The sequence below is a fragment of the Pavona decussata genome, unplaced genomic scaffold, assembly GCF_977016875.1.
Source record: "Pavona decussata unplaced genomic scaffold, jaPavDecu1.1 SCAFFOLD_58, whole genome shotgun sequence".
Classification (NCBI taxonomy): domain Eukaryota; kingdom Metazoa; phylum Cnidaria; class Anthozoa; order Scleractinia; family Agariciidae; genus Pavona; species Pavona decussata.
In genome coordinates, this window is record NW_028145480.1 from 2,855,001 (window position 1) to 2,875,000 (window position 20,000).

Genomic DNA, 20,000 nt, shown 5'->3' on the forward strand with positions numbered 1-20,000 from the left:
TATGGGAATGTCGAAAATCCTCGTATTATTGTACTAGATTGTTATAAATATTCTCTCGAGTGAACGTTCAACGCCGAGCCCTTCAAATCGCTAAAATCGCCGTCTTCAACCTCAAAAACGACAACACACAACATTTAAGGTAAAAATACGTGCGTTTATTTTGATGGTAAATGAGAATATTTATCACAATCTAGTACGATAATACGAGGATTTTCGACATTCCCATACATTTCCTCTATTAATTCAAAATACAGACGGTCACACAGTTTATGTGGGCCCCCTGTAGAAATACAACACAAGCAATACGCAATAACAGAGGCCTGTAAGAGATTTTGATCATACAGCATCAATTTATGAGTATGATTATTGAAGAAATAATTGACATACAATAAACTTGAAGAGAATTTAGCAGTTGATAATAGAGAAGGGCTGTAATTTCAGTCAGCAGTGTATTAGTTTCTAGTATCGGAACTGTTACTCTAATGATGCTTAGTTGGCTAGTGCATGTACTTCACAAACTAATGAACAGGAACAATAATAATAAATAAGTGTATGACACGGATAAATTAGTCTAAATGATTGCAATATACTTCACTCTAAATCTACTTAGCCGCACTGTGAAGAGAATCATTGTAAATCAAATTCTCTCGCAATTCAGTTGAGGTGAATTTATATGTGCATGCACTTTCCTTTGTTCACAGTGGAACAAACTATCAGTTCAATTTATTAAGTCAGTTTAATCTAGTCTTAGTGAAGAGAACACAGTTGTAAATAAAATTCTCGTGATTCAGTTATGTGAAGAGATGATGGTTGTGTATAATTTATGTGCCGTTCCTCTGATCACAAGCGGAACGAATTTATCAATTCAGCGCGCTGAATTAAAGTTCAGCCACGAGTGTCTTCTTGTCCTTTTCTTATTTTCGACAGCAAGAAACTACGATGGTTCTCGGATCTTATCGGTACTGAATTTTGGTAACTTTACCGATAAATGCATGAATCGTCGCTCTAATACTAGTGAGATATCTTGTTAGTTCACGGTCTCTCAAGCCCCTACACCCCCCCCACCCCACCCTCCCATTCACTGGAAAGTCGTTCCTCCCATGACCACTACTCTTGGTATCTTGGTGTTCTTTTCTTTTCATTACAAGTAGACGGACGATCGTAGTTTCAGGCCCGATGAGAGAGTGGATTGGCATTCACCAAAAAAATGTTACTTTTAATATATGGATTCAAATTTAAGTTCGTTGATTTTCATGGGAATATGTCATTTCAAACCGGACCCGAAACTATATCAGTGGGATATAATGAAATAAAAACAATTCTATTTTATTTCTGACGTAATCTTAAATATCTATGGAGAAAAATGGAAAGTTCGCAATTTTATTTGGTTAAGTTTAATAATTAACTCCCCACACCATGTGGGGTGCCTGCACCTGCATAATCTTTACGTTTCTGTGTGCTTGATTGCACAAAGAAACACCCCCAAGAAATTTAAAATGAGACAACGACAAAAGAAACGTTTTATTTCGTTTTTCAGAATGAGGCAATTTTGCTGGGACAGACACCTTACATGCAGGCAGTCGCTGGACAATACAGTATCACATTTAACATCAAGGAATTAACGCTTGTGGATGAAATACCTCGAGTGTGACCATGGTCAGCTGTAATTAGCACCATTTTCCGGCCGTGCAGTTTCTCAGAAATCCATGCAAAAATTTTTGCGTACAGCTCACAATCTGTTCAGGTCTGTAACGCAAACTTAGCCTTTGGCGATGCAAAGTAATATATCAAAAAGAAGGAAGAGTGTTTCCCCCGATTTCCAAACACCGAGAAGCAGGTTGGAAAAACGAGGTGCAGCCGAGTTTTTTTTAACCAACTTCGAGGTGTTTGGAAATAGCAGGAAGCACTCTTTAGAGTGTTTGAAATAGCTTCTCAAACTGTTGATAATTCTTGGAGAAATTCGAAGCAAAAGTTCACAAAATTTTATGATAATTAAGATCACATTTCCAAACCTCCTTCACGGTAGTGTTTCCTTTTTTTTTCTCTTCATAAATTAATAATGAGTTTGAGCATGTACTATGCATAATGACGCGCTCTGTTCCGTATACCGCTTAAATGGTCAACAACTGTTTGTTTGGAACGTCTACAGCGACCAAGGAGAAGACATATCGTGAAGTTTTGGACGCCTTAGTACAACCAACATGTCTGTCCAAGAAAACTGGCAAACAAAGAGACCCATCATTAGAGAAAGAACCAAGTTTATGATCAACAACCATCTCTTCAGCGATGTGAAGTTTGTGGTTCGTAAGAGCGATGGTGGAAGTGAAAGTAAACAAGTGATTCAAGTTTTGTGCTGTCGATTGGGAGTCCTGTGTTTGAAGCCATGTTTTATGGTGAGCTTGCGGAGACTAGAGACTCTGTTGAACTGCCTGACTGTGAGTACGAGAGTCTGTTGGAATTGTTTCGTTACATGTACAGCGATGAAGTAAATTTGAGAGGAAGTAATGTGCTGGGAGTGTTATACTTGGCGAAGAAATACATGGTGCCTTCACTCGCTGAGAAATGCACGGAATATTTACAAGAGAATTTAGATCCGGCAAACGTTTTCAACATTCTACCAACGGCTGAAAAGTATGACGAGAAACAACTGGTGGGTCGATGTTGGAAGGTGATCGACCGACAGACAGAAGCGGCTGTGAAATCGTATGGATTTGCGGCAATTGAAAGGTCCTTACTTGAGGCAGTGGTCTCAAGAGATACATTGAGAGTGAAAGAAGTCGATTTGTTTAAAGCCGTTGATTCATGGGCAACAAAACAATGTCAAAGGCAAGGCTTATCAGCAGCAGGTGAATCGAAAAGAAAGATTCTTGGTGAGCGGATTATTAAATCAATACGCTTCCCAGTAATGAAACAAAAAGAATTCGCAGCTGTTGTCATTGACGCCAAAATTCTAACTCCAGATGAAATATTCACCTTTTTCAAATTTTTCAGTTCGACTTTGACTTTTCCAGTGGGATTTCCAGAGACCAGACGGTCTGGTGTTATTCAACGGTGTGGGAGATTTCAATTTGTGGCAATCTCGAGGCCTTTGAATTACATAGGGGACAAGGACCGTCTTGATCTCACTCTGGACCAAGATATCATTTTACATGGACTTTGTTTATGTGGGAGCGAGAACAATTACTACAGTGTTACTTTGGAGATAAAGAATGCCAAGAACAATTCTCGTCTTGCCTCAAAGTCAGGAACATTTTCTTCAAAGCCACTGCAATACAAAAGTAAAAATATCATGGATTTGAGGTTTTGTTTGAATCTCCAATTAACTTGAAAAAGAACGTTAAGTACCAGATAGAAGCGTTGATATCTGGTCCACCATCCGGAGAGGGAGAAAGGGGCTCCAACACTGTTGAGTGCGATGGTGTGACATTTACATTTTCATCCTGCGCTTCAGGGTCTACGAACGGAACGTCTTCTACGTCAGGCCAATTTCCTGAATTACTTTTCTCGGTGTAGGTCTTAACTTTGTCAGGTCAGCGGACTTGATCACAGAATTAAAGATAGAAATACAATACAGGCAATCCACAAGACCAGAACAAGAGATTTTGATAACACCACAGGTAGCCCAGGCTCGACGATTGGTGTTGACCTTTGTAAGATAACTGTCATCAGAGTCACGTCATTTGAGCATCAAGATAACCATTGACTACAGCTGTAGCGGAATTATTAGTGTTTGTATGGGGAAAAGTATCGCATTTGAAGGCAAAATTAGAAACTAGTTTCCAATAAAAAGGTTGCACCTGAACTCCTTTGTAGTTCCTTTTGTGTCCTGTGTGGTTTCTGAATCGGAGCAGCCCTTGGAACTGAACCTCCAAGAAATCGCTTCAAATCGACCCAAAACCACAAAGGATATATAATCAGAGAAGTAAGGAAAGAAATACAACACAGGCAATACACAATAGCAGAACAGTCTGTTAGGGATTTTGATAGTACAGCACTAATTTATAGCGGAGCTCCTGCGCGCGCCGCAAGGCGCGCGCAAGCGGAGCCCCATAGCTAAGAGATTTTGGTAAACCCATCAGTGCGAGAAATTTTGGTTTGGTTATGACGTCACTTCCGTCCGACCGACCGTACAACGTACGTACGTACGTACGCTCCTCCATGTAAGCAATGTGAAATGAAACACTCAAACCTTGTGCTGCAAATCAGGTTTTTTTCGGCGGGAAAATGCATGGCCAGCTGTGCTACCGGCCGCGTTTGTTTGGCAGGAAATTGCATCGCCAACTGCGTTTGAGAAAAAAAAATTGAAGACGACGTGTACGACAAAACACAAACTCATTTTATGAATAAGTCTACAAACATGTAAAGCAAAGAAAGGGAGATAAAAAGAGATCGAGAAAACAGGCGACGAAGCTGCGAAGTTCCACGTCAAAGAGAGCAATTGAGAGCGGTAGCAAATAAGCGAAACATGAGTGACGAATAAAGAGAGAAAGAACAGGAAAGGGTGCCGAAAAAACCCTGTGTTGAGGCACAGGGTTTGAGTGTCTCATTTCAATTTGGCTTACATAAGTGAGCGTATGCGCTGCAACTCAAGTTGTTTTTCGGCGGGAAAATGCATGGCCAACTGTTCTGGCCAACTACGCTGCCGGCCGCGTTTGTTTGCGGGAAGTTGCATCGCCAACTGCGTTTGAGAAAAAACTGAACAAAACAAAAAAAATAATTTTGAAGACGGCAAGATACAAAGTCAATTTTTATATGTGACCAACAGCAGCAGAAAGAGCAAAGCAACTAGCGGCGGGAGAAACAAACCGACTGGCACATCATCAGAATCTGGAAGTGAAATCATTTTACTCCGATCCGGCGCCACGAAATGTTGGATTTTTCCTTTTGAAGTGAAACGTTTCGCTCACTTAACGTTGTAAAACGAATGGAAAAATCAGCAATGGAATAAAGGGACTGGTTATTCTCAGAAGAGGCGAGTACATTCATGCAATTTTGTTGACAAAACTTTGCTAGTTTGCTGGTTTGCAAGATATTGTTTTCTTGCAGTTTTGACACGCCGTTTAACTTAAGCTTAAAAGCTAATACTGCTAACTTCAGAACAGTATTTTGAGCTCATTTTTTCGGTCCATGTTGATTATTTTCCTTGGAGTTTTATTTTCTGATCTCGTCCAATTTTGCCGTCAAACAGCGGGAGAAAGAGCAAGGCGGATCGCGGCGGGAGAAACAAATCGATTCTTTTAGCAGCTTTTAGAGGCGGCACTTCATAAACAGCGGCCGAATCTTGAAGAGAAATTATTTTACTCTAATCCGGCGCGATGAAATGAAATTAAGATGCAATGAATTTTTCCTCTTAAAGTGAAACTTAACATGGTAAACGAACGAAAAAAATCAGCAATCGAATAAAAGGACTGGTTATTCTCCAAAGAGGCGAGTATATTCATGTGATTTTGTTGACAAAACTTTGCTGTTTTTGCAAGATATTTTTTTCTTGTAGTGTTGACACTGCAACTTGTTTAACCTCAGAGCAGCCTTTTGAGCTCATTTTCCGGTCCATGTTCGTTATTTCCCTTGGAGTTTTATTTTCTAATTTCATTCCATTTTGCTTCATTAAAAAAATTGATTCGTGGAATGTAAAATTAAAGTGTGATTTCATTTTCATCAAAACAAAGTTTACGCAAAACATTCATGCTTTCGCTTGTTTTTTGTGAATTTTTCAAAGATTGTTGTTTAGTTTATTTCTGTACTTATTGCTATGAATTATCACAGTGCTTTTTTCATTTATTACTCAAAGATATATTTAAAGTGTATTTTTTGGTTAGTGTATCCATTTTCTGTGAGGTCTATAGCGTGCGGCCTTCTTGATAAGCAAAATTTACTAACCAGTGACAGTGCCGGTAGCGCGCGTTGGCTGTTCACAAACCGTTTTGCCTCGATCATCTTAAAAACTAAAAACAATAATAAAAACAGAAAATATCATTTTGAGCCATTTAAATTCCGCTTTTATAACACAGAGGGCAAAATGTTGCTAAAACTATCAAGGAACTTCGTAAAACAGTCAGTAAATTCGATGAGTGTTTTATAAAACACTCATCGAAGGCGCAAGCAAACCAATGAACAAATCATTTAATTTTTTCGTAGCGTACAAAACAAACAAAACCGACGAGAACAGTTCCCATGAAACACATGTGATTAAGAGAGAATACAAGTTTAATTCAGGAGCAAACTAACAAAGATAAATAAAAATGTTTGGCATCAATTAATTGTTCACCTGCGCTGTGAAGCTTCCTACCGCTTGGAAATCACACGAACATAGATCGATACTAAAATAGCAAACGATGGATCCAAAGAAGGAACTTGCGGAGTAATTTCTTCCTGCTCCTTCCTCCCATCAAATGGACACTTTCATGCTCGGTTATCGTTCGTTGAAAGCACTTGGACGCAATGACTGATTTCAGTTTCTCAACCAAACAAAATAAAATCAATCCGATCCAAGTCTTTTATAGCTTTTGACACAAATAATCTTTTGCCGTTTCTTGTGAGAGACACCAAAATTAACCTTTAGGAATTTTCCTCCTAGCTGCAGCACTTGATTTCCATGTATTTTTGGTACAAAGAACCCGGCTTAAAGAGTCGAACTTCGAAAGAACCTCAACGAACTTGTTTTTTTGGACACAAAATGCAGAAACCAACAAAATGTAAAACTGTCGTGCTCATCCAATCAGGAGCGAGTATTTTCGCCGCTCGACCAATCAGGAGTAAGTAATTTTGCCCTCGGTGAAAGGAAAATTACGAAAAACTGCCCTCTGTTACAACAAATCAGCGTTCAGTAATTTTGCCCTCTGTTTTACATTGTTACTGTTGATGAGCAGTTAGCTGCATATGCATTAAAAATGTACTTTATAACTGCAGAATTGATGAGGAACTCATAAGGTTATTACGTTCATACAATAAGCAGACTGCTATTGTGGAGCTCCGCTTTTAGGCTTGGCTAAATATATATATTATGTATATTAAATTAAGAAAAAAAATGATATATGTATAGAAAATTTTTTTTCACTTGATAATCGAGAACGCCTGTATTTTCGGCAGAATCGAAACTGTTACTCTGCCCAGTTATTTGGCTGGTACATGTACTTCACAAAGCATAATGAACAGGAACAATAATAATACAGATAAATGACACAGATAAATCTGCCAAGACAAGTACTTATATAATTATAGTGGATAGTAGCTCGAGTGGACTGACAAATCGTCAAAATGGCGTTTGAACCGACCAGGACACACCAAGGGACAATGAAGTAAAAGGAAGAAGGCTTTATTTCGTATTATTTTCAGTTTCTCTCCGGCGACTCTGTCCAGCAACAATCTCACTAATAAGGCTTATGCGAACTGCTACAATTCCACTCAATTATATCTGCACATTTGACGTATAAACTGCCCCGAAATTTGGCTCTTAAGTACGCAGGACAACTGAGAAAACAACAAAGTAAAGAGCAATACATTTTTTTTTTTCAATTACTGCTGACCAGATACATATACATACCACTACCATTTACAGCTTTAAATCGGCTGTAAATAACCTTACGCTACGATTGGGCTGCCTGTCGTGTAACCACTTGAATGTGAAGTATGTAGCGCTATCATCACGTCCGCACTATTTCTTAGAAAACCACGCAATAAAATCTGTTCTGGTCTGGTGAAAGCGAAAACATTTGATATTTACGTCACGCAAGCTGAGCATGGTGATGTGATTATGCGCCTGAAACGGGCGCTGTTCCATACTGCTTGACTGCCGATCAACAACTGTTTGATAGGAGAGCCTACAGAGACCTAGGAGAAGAGATATCGTGACGTTTTGGACGCGTTCCTTTAACCAACATGTCTGTCCAAGAAAACTGGCAAACAAAGAGACCCACCATCAGAGAAAGAACCAAATTTATGATCAACAACGCTCTCTTCAGCGATATGAAGTTTGTGGTTCGTAAGAGCGATGGTGAAAGTGAAAGTAGCAAGTGATTCCAGCTCACAAGTTTGTGCTGTCGATTGGCAGTCCTGTGTTTGAAGCCATGTTTTACGGTGAGCTAGCGGAGACTAAAGACTCTATTGAACTGCCTGACTGTGAGGACGAGAATCTGTTGGAGTTGTTTCGTTACATGTACAGCGATGACGTGAGTGTTATCCTTGGCTAAGAAGTACATGGTGCCTTCACTCGCTGATAAATGTACGGAATATTTGCAAAACAATTTAGATCCGTCAAATGTTTTCAACATTCTGCCAACGGCTAAAAAGTATGAGGAGAAAGAGCTTGTGAATCGATGCTGGAAAGTGATCGACAGGCAAACAGAAGCAGCCGTGAAATCGGATGGATTTGCGACAATTGAGAGATCCTTACTTGAACCAGTAGTCTCAAGAGATACATTGAGATTGAAAGAGGTCGATTTGTTTAAAGCTGTTGATTCATGGGCAACAAAACAATGTCAAAAGCAAGACTTGTCAGCAGATGGTGAATCGAAAAGAAAGATTCTGGGTGAGCGAATTATTAAATCAATACGCTTCCCAGTAATGAAACAAGAAGAATTTGCAGCTGTTGTCCTTGACGCAAACATATTTACTCGAGACGAAATAATTACCTTTTTCAAGTATTTCAGTTCGAGTTTGACCTCTCCAGTGGGATTTCCAGAGACCAGACGGTCTGCTACCATTCAACGATGTGGCAGATTTTAATCGGTGGTACCGAGTGCTTGGCAATACAATGGGAACAAAGACCGTGTTCACATCACTGTGAGCAAAGACATAATTTAACGTGGATTTTGTTTATGCTCATATGGCAGTGAGAACGAGAACTACAATGTTACTTTGGAAATAAAGAATGCTAGTAACAATTTATGTCTTGCCTCAAGATCAGGAACATTTTCTTCAAAACTTTTGCAATATAAACTTGCTAACTATCATGGATTTGAGGTTTTGTTTGAGTCTCCAGTTAACTTAAAAAAGAACACTAAGTACCATGTAGAAGCGTTAATATCTGGTCCACCATCTTGGAAAGGGGAAGGTGGCTCTGACAGTACTTTGCGATGGTGTGACATTTACATTTTCAGCCTGCGCTTCAGGGTCTACTAACGGAACATCTCCTATGATGGGCCAATTTCCTGAGTTTATGTTCTCGGTGTAGGTCTTTACTTTACATTTTGTGAACTACATGATCACAAAAGTAAAGATAGAAATATAGCACAGCCAATACACAACAGCAAAAGCCTGTTAGGTATTTTTGATAATACAGCAGCAATTTGTGTGTATAGTAACTGAATAAAATATTGAAATGTAAAAGGAATATACTTCACTCTAAGACCTAAAAAGTCGTTGTGAAGAGAACAAAATTGAAAATAACAAGATGCCTGCTACACTGGCATTACGCGTGATGCTGGGGCTGATTCATTTATTCCAACTGTATGCTTTGCCGATTGATAAGACTATCCTTGCTAGTGGAATAGTTTAAGTCACGACGATCACGTTACGTTGTTTTCCTTGTGTTACGCGACTCAGACTATCACCGGAAATTTTAGCCTCCCACGCAGACGTTCTTAGGGCAGGAACGCTTGACGAACCCCCAAGAACGTCTGCGTGGGAGGCTACGGAAAATTTGTGAAATTCCATTACGATAACGTACTCTTCTCAATGACCTCTTTTCAGTCTCGCGTCGTGGTCTAAGACTGTCAAACAAAGCACGATTCCTTCGCCAGGAACTCACCAATTTCCACCGTTTTACGTGTCGGGTGCTTCTTAGAAGTTATTCTTTCGATTTACCGTTTCAAAATGGTGAAATTTCCGTTTGAAAACGGCACACTTGAGTCCAGAACATGTTAAAACAATATGGCGCGACTATTTAATCCGTCATTAATAAATATATCAAATGATGCATTGACGTCACACAGGTAGGGGTGAGTGGGTCCCCTCCCTCACGATATAAGCGACAAGAATGGATTTTGATTGGCCTGCCTTTGTTGAAGACAATCAGAACAATACATCCCGAGTAGGAGAGGGGAGAGTTTAATGAATAAATTAATGTACCGATTTGTAGCTACTACGAAGAAAAAAAAAAAACAAGATGCCTGCTATACTGGCATTACGCGTGATGCTGGGGCTGATTCATTTATTCCAACTGTATGCTTTGCCGATTGTTAAAAATATCCTTGCTAATGGAATAGTTTGAGTCACGACGATCGCGTTACGTTGTTTACCTTGTGTTACGCGACTCAGACTTTCACCGGAAATGTGTGGAATTCCATTACGATAACGTAAGCTTCTCAATGACCTCTTTTCAGTCTCGCGTCGTGGTCTAAGACTGTCAAACAAAGCACGATTCTTTCGCCATGATCTCACCAATTTCCACCGTTTTAAATGTCGAGTGCTTCTTAGAAGTTATTCTTTCGATTTGCCGCTTCAAAATGGTGAAATTTCCGTTTGAAAACGGCACACTTGAGTCCAGAACATGTTATAAACAATATGGCGCGACAATTTAATGCACTTTTAATTAAGAAATCAAATGATGCGTTGACGTCACACAGGTAAGGGTGAGTGGGTCCCCTCCCTCGCGATATTAGCGACAAGAATGGATTTTGATTGGCCTGCTGTTGTTGAAGACAATCAGAGCAATACATCTCGAGTAGGAGAGGGGAGAGTTTAATGAATAAATTAATGTACCGATTTGTAGCTACGACGAAGAAAAAAAAAAAAAAAAAACAAGAAATCGACCCGTTTATAGACACGGTATGCCCCCTCAGGGCATCCCGCGTAAAAAAAGAAATCGACCCGTTTTAAGACACGGTATGCCCCCTCAGGGCATCCCGCGTAAAAATCTCTCGCAATTCAGTTGAGTTGAATTTATGTGCATGCTATTTCCTTTGGTCGTAAGCAGAACGGATTTATCAATACAATTCATCAAGTCTGTTTAATCTAGTTGTAGTGAAGAGAATACATTATAAATAAAATTATCGCGATTCAGTTGTGTATAATTTATGTGCCGTTACTCTGATCACAAGCGGAGCGAATTTATCAATTCAGCGCGGAATTGAAGTTCAGTCACGAGTGTCTTCTTGTTTTTTTCCTATTTTCCACAGCAAGAAACTACGATGGTTCTCGGATCTCATCGTTAGTGAATTCTGAGAACTTTACCGATGAATGCATGAATCGTTGCTCTCATACTATTGAGATATCTTGTTAGTTCACGGTCTCTCAAGCCCCTACACTACCCCCGCACCCCCACCCTCACCCTCCCATTCACTGGAAAGTCGCTCCTCCCATGACCACTACTCTTGGTATCTTGGAGTTCTTTTCTTTTCTAACTGCGAATCGAGATCCCGCTCAGTTCCAGGCGTTGAGGTAGTGATGAGCGGCGCAAAGAAAATTGCAATGTGTTCAAAACTAAACGCGAAAGAATATATCTGGAGTGGGTAATAAACGGGAGGGGACTGGGGAGAGGGGGCAAAAGAACCGGGGGCAACTATAAGTAAGCGGTAACAAGGCGTCCTCTCGCGTCCTGCCTCTTCGTCTTTATTATTTGCTCGCATCGCACTTTTCCTCGCGCGGGTCCTCACTATGTGAACGCCTGAAACAGAATGGCAGAGCAGGAAATCGATGTGCAGGCAACTGCCGATAAACAATATTACTACCCAGTTCGCGGGTAAATTTTGTGCGGGAGACTTGATTTAACTATGTCACGGCTCTAATAACTAATAAGAGCTCCATTGGCTTCCTGTCAATCAGTGTATTGTTCAGTAAGATTCTGCCGTGCGTTTCTTTTTATACGCTAAATGCATGGGGCTAGTGGTTCCTTAGCGATGATGCGGCTAAAACTTATGGCAATTGCATATGAGGCAAAGGCATTCTCTGTGGAACAAATACTTTCAATTGGTTTCAACATTTAAAGGCCATAAAAACTAAGCTACAAAAAATGCCCCAGATTATGCGCCCACGCGGCTTGTCACAGCCTCGCCTCTCGTCGCGAACTCTGCGCGCTAAAAAAATAGCAGATGAATTAACGAAAGGGCACTTGTCCAAAGTATGGTGTTTGTGGGTCTAAACGTTTATTTTGCTGTGCTATGATGAAAACTGAACCACATACTTGACCAAGTACTTTTGCTCAAACATGAAATGGGGCTTAGGCTGGGTGAGGGGGGGGGGGGGGGGGGATGGAGATTGCAGAGAAGTTGGATACAGCTACACCATTTACCAATTAGTATTGCTGTAGTTACATACAATATAAAAACAAAGAAGTCAAAAGGCTGATTTGACAGTCTCACATTTAAAAAAACAGTAAGGGATTATTGCTTTTTTTGCGCTTGTCGATGGAGTACCTCGAGTGTGACCACTTGAATGTGAACTATTTAGCAGTACTTTCCGGCTATGCTAGAAGTACTATACCTTTCACTGGCTTTATCCATAGTTATAGATTTTCTATGGCTCCTGCAGGTTACTTTTGTCTAACCGAAGAGCATCCTTCAAGTTGTTTGATTTAGTCCACTGATAGTACTATTGCTGATCCTGAAGTCAGGCATGAGGTCCTGCTACCGTGATTACTCTTGTTTGGAGAAGTAGTCTTGCTAAGTCAACAAATCTCAAAAAAAAAGATAAACTCTGGTATAGACCCTTGATCACAAAAACAAACCAAAAATACAGTCAACAAGCTTTATTGCGGACATCGATATTCCCGAGACCGCGAATCAGTCCTTAAGGTGGGGGTACACATGAATATGGATGGAATTTTCAGAGGTTTAAAGGGGAAGTATCACGAAAATTTTCTGTCATTTCAAAACCCCAAAATGTTTTGACTGTCAGCAGAAACAACGAAATAATTGTCAAGTTTGTTAAAAATTATCATCCCAGTGCAATAAACCTGTCGATTAGTGCCTCTGGCCAGAGACAGAGTAGGCCGGTTTGGATTGAAACTTGAAAAATAATAGGCTAATGTTTTTCAAGTTCTCGCATTTTTGTTTCCAAAACAGTGCGCTAGAACAGATCACGAGTTGTTTCTTTCAAGAATTGAGTTGATTTCTTTCCTCTCGTCATTCTAGAAACCCAGAAGAAAGAAAATGATTTTCGGAACACTAACAGGCAGTTGATATCCACGCAATAGCACTCCAGGTTGCTAGTGGACTAGCTTGGTATCCGTCTATTAATTATTAACTACAAATTCTAATTTTAAAACTTCACTAAATCTTCAATATTTCTTATTTCTCTTAATTTTACTACTCTTTTGAGAAAAACTATCTTCTCCCAAATATACTTAAAAATCACCCAAAACTTTACAAAACACCCCAAAACATTGATTTGTGTAATGAGCATAGGGTTTTTGTATTGCTTGAAACGCGAACGAGATATTTCCGTTGAACCGATTTTAAGCGGCGTGAAAACGGCTTTCATGTAGACTCCCGCCTTAATAGCGAGAGTCCGTAATAGCGTGAATTTCAGTAAAACGTCTGTAATTTATTTTTGCCGGGGATTTAGCTGCAGTCGGTATTGTCAGGGTGTCCATAAACTCTGAGCGAGGTGTCCGTAAGGCGAACGTTGACTGTACAACACCAGGCTCATTTATTTATCTATTTATTTATTTATTTATTTATTTACCGGGTAGATCTGTCACTCATTTTAGACCGCTCTAAATAATAATAATAATAATAATAATAATAATAATAATAATAATAATAATAATAATAATAATAATAATATTCCAAACAAATTGCTATTTACAAGTTAAAAGTATAAAAAAAAGAGCTATTAAAAACCTATTCACATTTCTTTTCGATTAAAAAAAGATAACATTTTTAAGCAACAATGTTTTTGTAAAGAAAAAGAAAAAAAGAACAAATGTCATGAAGTTTTTTTAAAAAAAATCGAATTCGGCATTTTAAAATCGGTCTACTTGATTAAAAGAAAAAAAAAAAATAAACAAAATACGCATCTCTCAAATGGCCCCTTCTGCAGTTTCAATGTCAATGTCCGCGTTCTTGATGTCACGTTGCATTCTTCGTAGTGTCCTAGAACCTCTAAGACAGACGAGTGCAGATCTTAACAGTGCAAAGGAAATTTGGCTCCTGATCCATGACATGGTTTTAGCATATTGCTCCCCTTTCTTGATAGCAATCAGCTCCGCTAATCGACTATGGTATCTCAAGCATTCATTGCCCATTCCGCCGGTTGTAGTGAAGACCAAAGGTGTAAATGTTCCATGCTCAATGTCGAGAACTCTCCTTGAGTACAGGCGCTTTTTCTCATTCTCATGCATACGATAGATCTGTTGCGGCTCCAGGTCTTTATACGATTCAGCATTGGGGTGGCAAACCCTTACATCAAAGAATGCCGATCGTCGTTGCTACCAGAACCCACGTGCATGGATATCCAATCTCGCATCTTGTGCTTTGTTGGATCCTCTACTTAACTGTTCTCCAGAGATGTCTAGGAGAACTGGCTCAGTCTCAACGTCACTGCAAACTGTACTCAGGAGTTCAGCCTCCAGATCTCTGAGCTCATTGTGACGCTGAATGACGAAACCTCCTAGTTTACAGATCATGGAGTGGTCAACTGTAAAAACTTCCCCACATGCACATGTGGAAGGGATGTCATCTATTGGCCAGTCATAGCGTAGTTTAACAGCGTCGCGGAACTGCCTTTTATTGAGGTTAAAACCCAGATCTTTAAGAGGGAGGACTGTAAGCCACGCCGATGATCCTTTTTCCGCCGCCAGATTCAGTGCTCGCTTAGTCTTACATGGCCGGTGCCATCTCCTTAATACGCTCTGTTCTGTCCACGAATTCCTTTGATCTTTCCCTTGTTACTGCCTGTTGTGCTGATTTTACGAGGGAATCTGCTGGTAGCTCATGTGACTGAGATACGATTTGTTCAACGAGGGGTGTTGTTACTTTGACTGAGGAAGCGTACTCGCGGCTTGCTTCAAGGCATGGGTTTCCAAAACCAAGACCACCTAGGCGGACTGGCAGCGCTAGAATGGTCCTATCTAGCTGATTACACTTACGCTCAGTAATCGCAGGAATGAGCACCTGAGATATTGCATTCTCTAGTGGCTCTAGTAGATCCTGAATGTCGGAGAGAGTTCTTAAAAAATACGTCCACCGATGTTTCAAGCCAAAGGTGTAGGCTGCGTAGCACGCTTGTGGTTGAGATAGAGCAAATTCTGCTAACGTCGCTACTTCATTGACCCAATTGGACACCTTTTCGCTGACATATTCCTCTAAATACCCTCGGGAACCTATCACCGCCCCGAGATGTTTCTGCCCTTGCACTGTGACATTAATAGACGTTTCCTTGAAGGCTTCTCTGACACTTTCTTCCTTGGCTGGTTTTTCGATAATCCAGCATTTCTTGTCGTTTGGAAAGTACGCAAAATCTGGACCAAGGGTGCTAAGGACATCCCACCACTTCTTAATTTCTGTTGTAGAGCCCGCTCCACTGGCATCATCTGCAAACCAGCATTGCTTCACACTGGACGCTACTTGTAGGCTTGTAATTAGGGGCTGAATGCTCAAGGCATACAGACCCATAGCAAGGGGATCACCCTGTGTTGTTCCTTCTGCTGACACGATCTCTTTACCGCCAGTGATAAATAGCCGAGCTGGCTGTCTGTAGGTATTAATGGCGTAGGCTGCGATTACAGGGCATAGAACGCGGATGTTATGCAGTGCAGCTGCTCTGTTAAGGGCGTTGAATGCATTAGAAGCATCAATGAGAAGTACAGCATCCGTGTCATCTGCTTCAAATACAGCATGCATAGCGTGTATTGCCGCTTCGCTTCCAGATTTTTGTCCGGCACACAGCTGAAGTGAACCGCTAGCCTCGACAACATCCTTTTTGGCGACCATCATTACGCACTTACCACAGATTCTCCTAATTACCTCTCCGACTCCTATAGGTCTGACAGCGCCTTCGCCTTTATCCAGTGGAATCAGGCGGCTAGCCACCAGGGGCTCTATGGTCGTAGGGTCGATGTATTGTGTACATAGAGTCCTTATCATGGTTGCGATTGCCTCACATAGCCTCAAAGATGACTGTTTAAAGGACTTACAGGCGAGGATTCTTCTGAAACCATTTGCGTCAACCCCAGAGGGGCCTCCTGCTCCCTTTGTTCTCAAAGCAGCCTGCCTGACCATCTCACCATTAATTTCTAAGTACACTGATTCCGGAAACTCATCGTCGATCGGCCCGAAGAGTAACGAGCCTAGTTTTGCTGGTTGTGGAATGGGATGTTTCTGTTTTAGCTGCGTCATGACCTCGTCTGTTAGCGCTAGCACACCACCGCTGGTCGTTTCATTCAGGAAGCGCAGCGCTGAGTTGATTTGGCCTTCGAGCACAAGCTTGGCAAAAACCTTAGATCTATCGGGCGGGTCAGATGCCTTGAGTTTCCCGATACGATCTTGAATAATTCTACCTTCGCGTAGTAGCTTGTTGATTTCACCTTGTCTCCAATGCGTAAGGCGCTTAGACAAGACCTCTTGGTGATCTTTTGCCTTGGACTTCGCGTTCGGTTTTTGAAGCCCTAAAGCAAGGAGCACAAAGGCTGCTTTGAGGCATATGTGCTGATTGTCGGAGCCGCTATTCCAGTTATTAATGTGGAATGTTATTTGATCAATAAAGTCTCTTCCTACTTTCCCATATGGCACAAGAAATACGTTCTTTCTCCACGTTGCAATCTCGTTATAGGCATCTGTTATGATCGAGGTCGGTATAACAATTGCAGAACCATCACTTCGTTTTCCCCAGTTGATCATAGACGGTTTGTTAACGGTATTGTAGTCTGGAAGGCATCCCGGGCTACTTACATTGTTTTCACCTTGCTCTGTTTGCTCTTGGTCTTCCTGGGATTTGAGAAGTACTTGTTGTATGCAAATCTTTGCTTGATGTTGTTAGCAGATTAGCATATTGCGATTTTTGGATTTTTGATAGATTTTCACCTTCGCATTGGGCGGGTTCGAGATCCTCGGTTTGTGACAACATAGAGGCACCAACCTCTTCTGTTTCGTCTAGAAAAAATGAAGAGTCGCCTCTAACACTTCTTTGTGAGGTTTCATCGGTTATCGCTGCTGCGTGGTCGCGAAGATTCTGAGCTGATAACCCCAAGTTCACGTATCCCACGTCATCCCATAGATCTTTCAAAATGCGCATATATCCTTTCTTGCGTCCGTTCTGATAACATGGCGGGTTGCTTGAACTTTTTAAGCTTAAGGCTTTTTCCCTGCATTCTAGTAAGTCTTGGTTCATTTTGTCAGTCCATTTTAGCCTTCCTGGTTTTCCAGCGAGCGACCGACCTGCAGCCGCCGCCTCCGCCATGCGAGATGAACTCTTCCGCTTAATAATAATAATAAAATAAAAATAATAAAATAAAAATAAAATAATAACAATAATAATAATAATAATAATAATAATAATAATAATAATAACACCAACGTTGCACCAACGTTGAAGTCGAACCACAACTACAACCTCTCGACAATGAGCGATTCAACCTCAGAAGCCCGGAGGCAAGACTGGACATGAAAGCAGGGGGCTTTTGGTCTCGAGGAGTTACAGCATTTTTCGATGTCAGAGTAACGCATGTTAACTCCAAGTGTAACAAGGGAAAAGCAAAATCTTTAAACAGCAGGAGGAGGAGAAAAAGCGGAAGTACCAACAGACCAACAGAGGGTGCTGGACGTTGAAATGGAATCTTTCACTTCCCTAGTTTTTGGAACCAACGGTGGGATGGGAGCCGACTGCAATTGCTTTCTCAAACGCCTAGCCGAGAAGCTCTCAGAAAAGAATGAGGAACCTTATCACATTACTATAACTTGGATTAGAACATTGCTTTCTTTTGAGATTTTAAGGTCGGTACACACATGCGTAAGAGGCTCCAGGACACCTTTCCACAAAATTCCACAGGGGGATTTCATCGATGACTGTCGCCTAAACGCTGGCCAAGCGTGTGTCCGTCGATTTTCTGTGAATTGTTTTATTTTGGAATTGGAACTTTTAACTTGTAAATAATTTGGAATATGTTGATGAAGATGTTATTTTTTATCATTTTTATTATTATTATTATGACATTTGGTTTTTCTTTAAAAAATTTGTGCTTGAAAGTTAGTCTCGAAATCGAAATGAATTGTAGGTTTTTATAGTTCTTTTTTTCAACTTTTAACTTGTAAATAACAATTTGCTTAGTATATGTTAATAAAGAGATTATTATTTAAAAATAATAATAATAATAATAATAATAATAGTAATAATAATAATACTAATACTACTACTACTACTAATAATAATATTAATAATAATAATAATAATAATAATAATAATAATAAAACAATAATAATAAAAAGAAAAAATAATAAAAAGAAAATTGACAGCTGCAATGAAACTCCTAGATAACGAGAGCTCGACCGGTCTGCTCGACCTATCGCCAGATGTCCTGCAAGGGCTACAGGACAAGCAACCACAGGCAGCTGATATCGCAGAGGAGAGTTTGTTACATGGCCCAATTGATTATATTCCGCCAAATGTTTATGACCTCATAGACCAAGAATCGATCTACAACTCGGCAAGTAAAACCAAGGGCTCAGCCGGACCATCTGGAATGGACGCAGAGCTGTATAAGAGAATCCTGTGCTCTAAGAATTTCAAGACCGAGGGCAAAATATTGAGAGAAGAGCTAGCCGTGTTCACAAGAAATCTGTTAAGGAAATCGTACCACCCATCCTTACTTGAAGCTTTCACGTCCTGCAGGCTTATCCAGCTCGATAAGAACCCGGGAATCAGACCAATTGGTGTTGGAGAGGTACTAAGGAGAATAGTGGAGAAAACGGTCAGCGGTTTCTTAAAGGAGGAAATAAAAGAAGCGGCGGGTCCCCTACAAGTTTGCGCTGGTCATAATGCAGGAGCGGGGGCTGCTATCCATGCAATGAGCCAAGTGTTTGTTGAAGAAGGAACAGATGGAATATTGCTAATTGATGCTAGTAACGCTTTTAACCAAATGAATAGGTCAGCGGCCTTACACAATATCCAGATCATGTGCAAAGAAATGGCGCTCTATATTATTAACACATATAGAAGCCCATCTAGACTGTTTATTTGAGGGGGAGGTGAAATACTTTCTCGAGATGCCATGGTACGCACTTAATACATCCATAACGATACAGAATTTGAGGGATCATTGCCCATTGGTTAAACAGGTGTGGCTAGCAGACGACTCAGCTGGAGGAGGGAGTATAGTGCAGTTATACAACTGGTACAGGCAATTGAGTAAAGAAGGTCAAAAGTTTGGCTACCTTGTGAATGGGAAAAAGAGCTGGCTTATTGTCAAGTCGGACGTACTTGCAGTTGAAGCAAAGAAGGTGTTTGGAGATGAGGTTAATATTGCAACTGAAGGCCAGCGCCACTTAGGGGCCGTCATTGGATCTCAAGAGTTCAAAGATCAATATTGTCGGGAAAAGGTCCTTGGATGGAAAGGAGAACTCGAAGCCCTATCTGAGATAGCAAGGAGCCAGCCTCATGCAGCCTACACTGTTTTCACGAAGGGTTACAAATCCAAGTTTACCTATTTCATGCGCACAATAGAGTCGTTTGAAGATTACGTTGACCCTATTCAAGAGGCGATTGACGACTTACTCCTCCCAACACTATTCGGTCAAACGGAGCCCCTCCCTAGCAATCTGCGTCAGCTTGTTACTTTGACACCCGCTCAAGGAGGGCTTGGCGTACCTGACTTACAGTTTGAAGCTCCACAGCAGTTTGCTGCTTCTACGACAATAACAGCATCGCACGTAGATTCCATCACCAAACAGAGCACTTTCATGGTGGCAGGCGAGAGGTCCACGGAGGAGTTAAAAAGACAACATCAAGCTTTAAAAATTGCGTCGGTGAAATCGAGAATGGAAAGTATTGATTCCACTCTACCCTCGGATCTGCCGCGGTCAGTTAACCAGTCGAGAGACAAGGGTGCGAGCTCGTGGCTTACCGCA

The 20,000-nt window shown here is 40.8% G+C and overlaps 5 pseudogenes; 4 read left to right on the forward strand and 1 right to left on the reverse strand.

Moving 5' to 3' along the window:
- LOC146479680 (BTB/POZ domain-containing protein 6-like) overlaps positions 1-3,651 on the forward strand; it is a 7,373-nt pseudogene extending 3,722 nt beyond the window's left edge.
- Positions 1-18,030, forward strand: part of LOC146479661 (uncharacterized) — a 153,003-nt pseudogene extending 134,973 nt beyond the window's left edge.
- On the forward strand, positions 7,791-9,385 carry LOC146479681 (BTB/POZ domain-containing protein 6 pseudogene; annotated as a pseudogene).
- On the reverse strand, positions 13,896-17,337 carry LOC146479682 (uncharacterized; annotated as a pseudogene).
- Positions 18,031-18,383: 353 nt separating the features above from the next.
- LOC146479683 (uncharacterized) overlaps positions 18,384-20,000 on the forward strand; it is a 3,206-nt pseudogene continuing 1,589 nt past the window's right edge.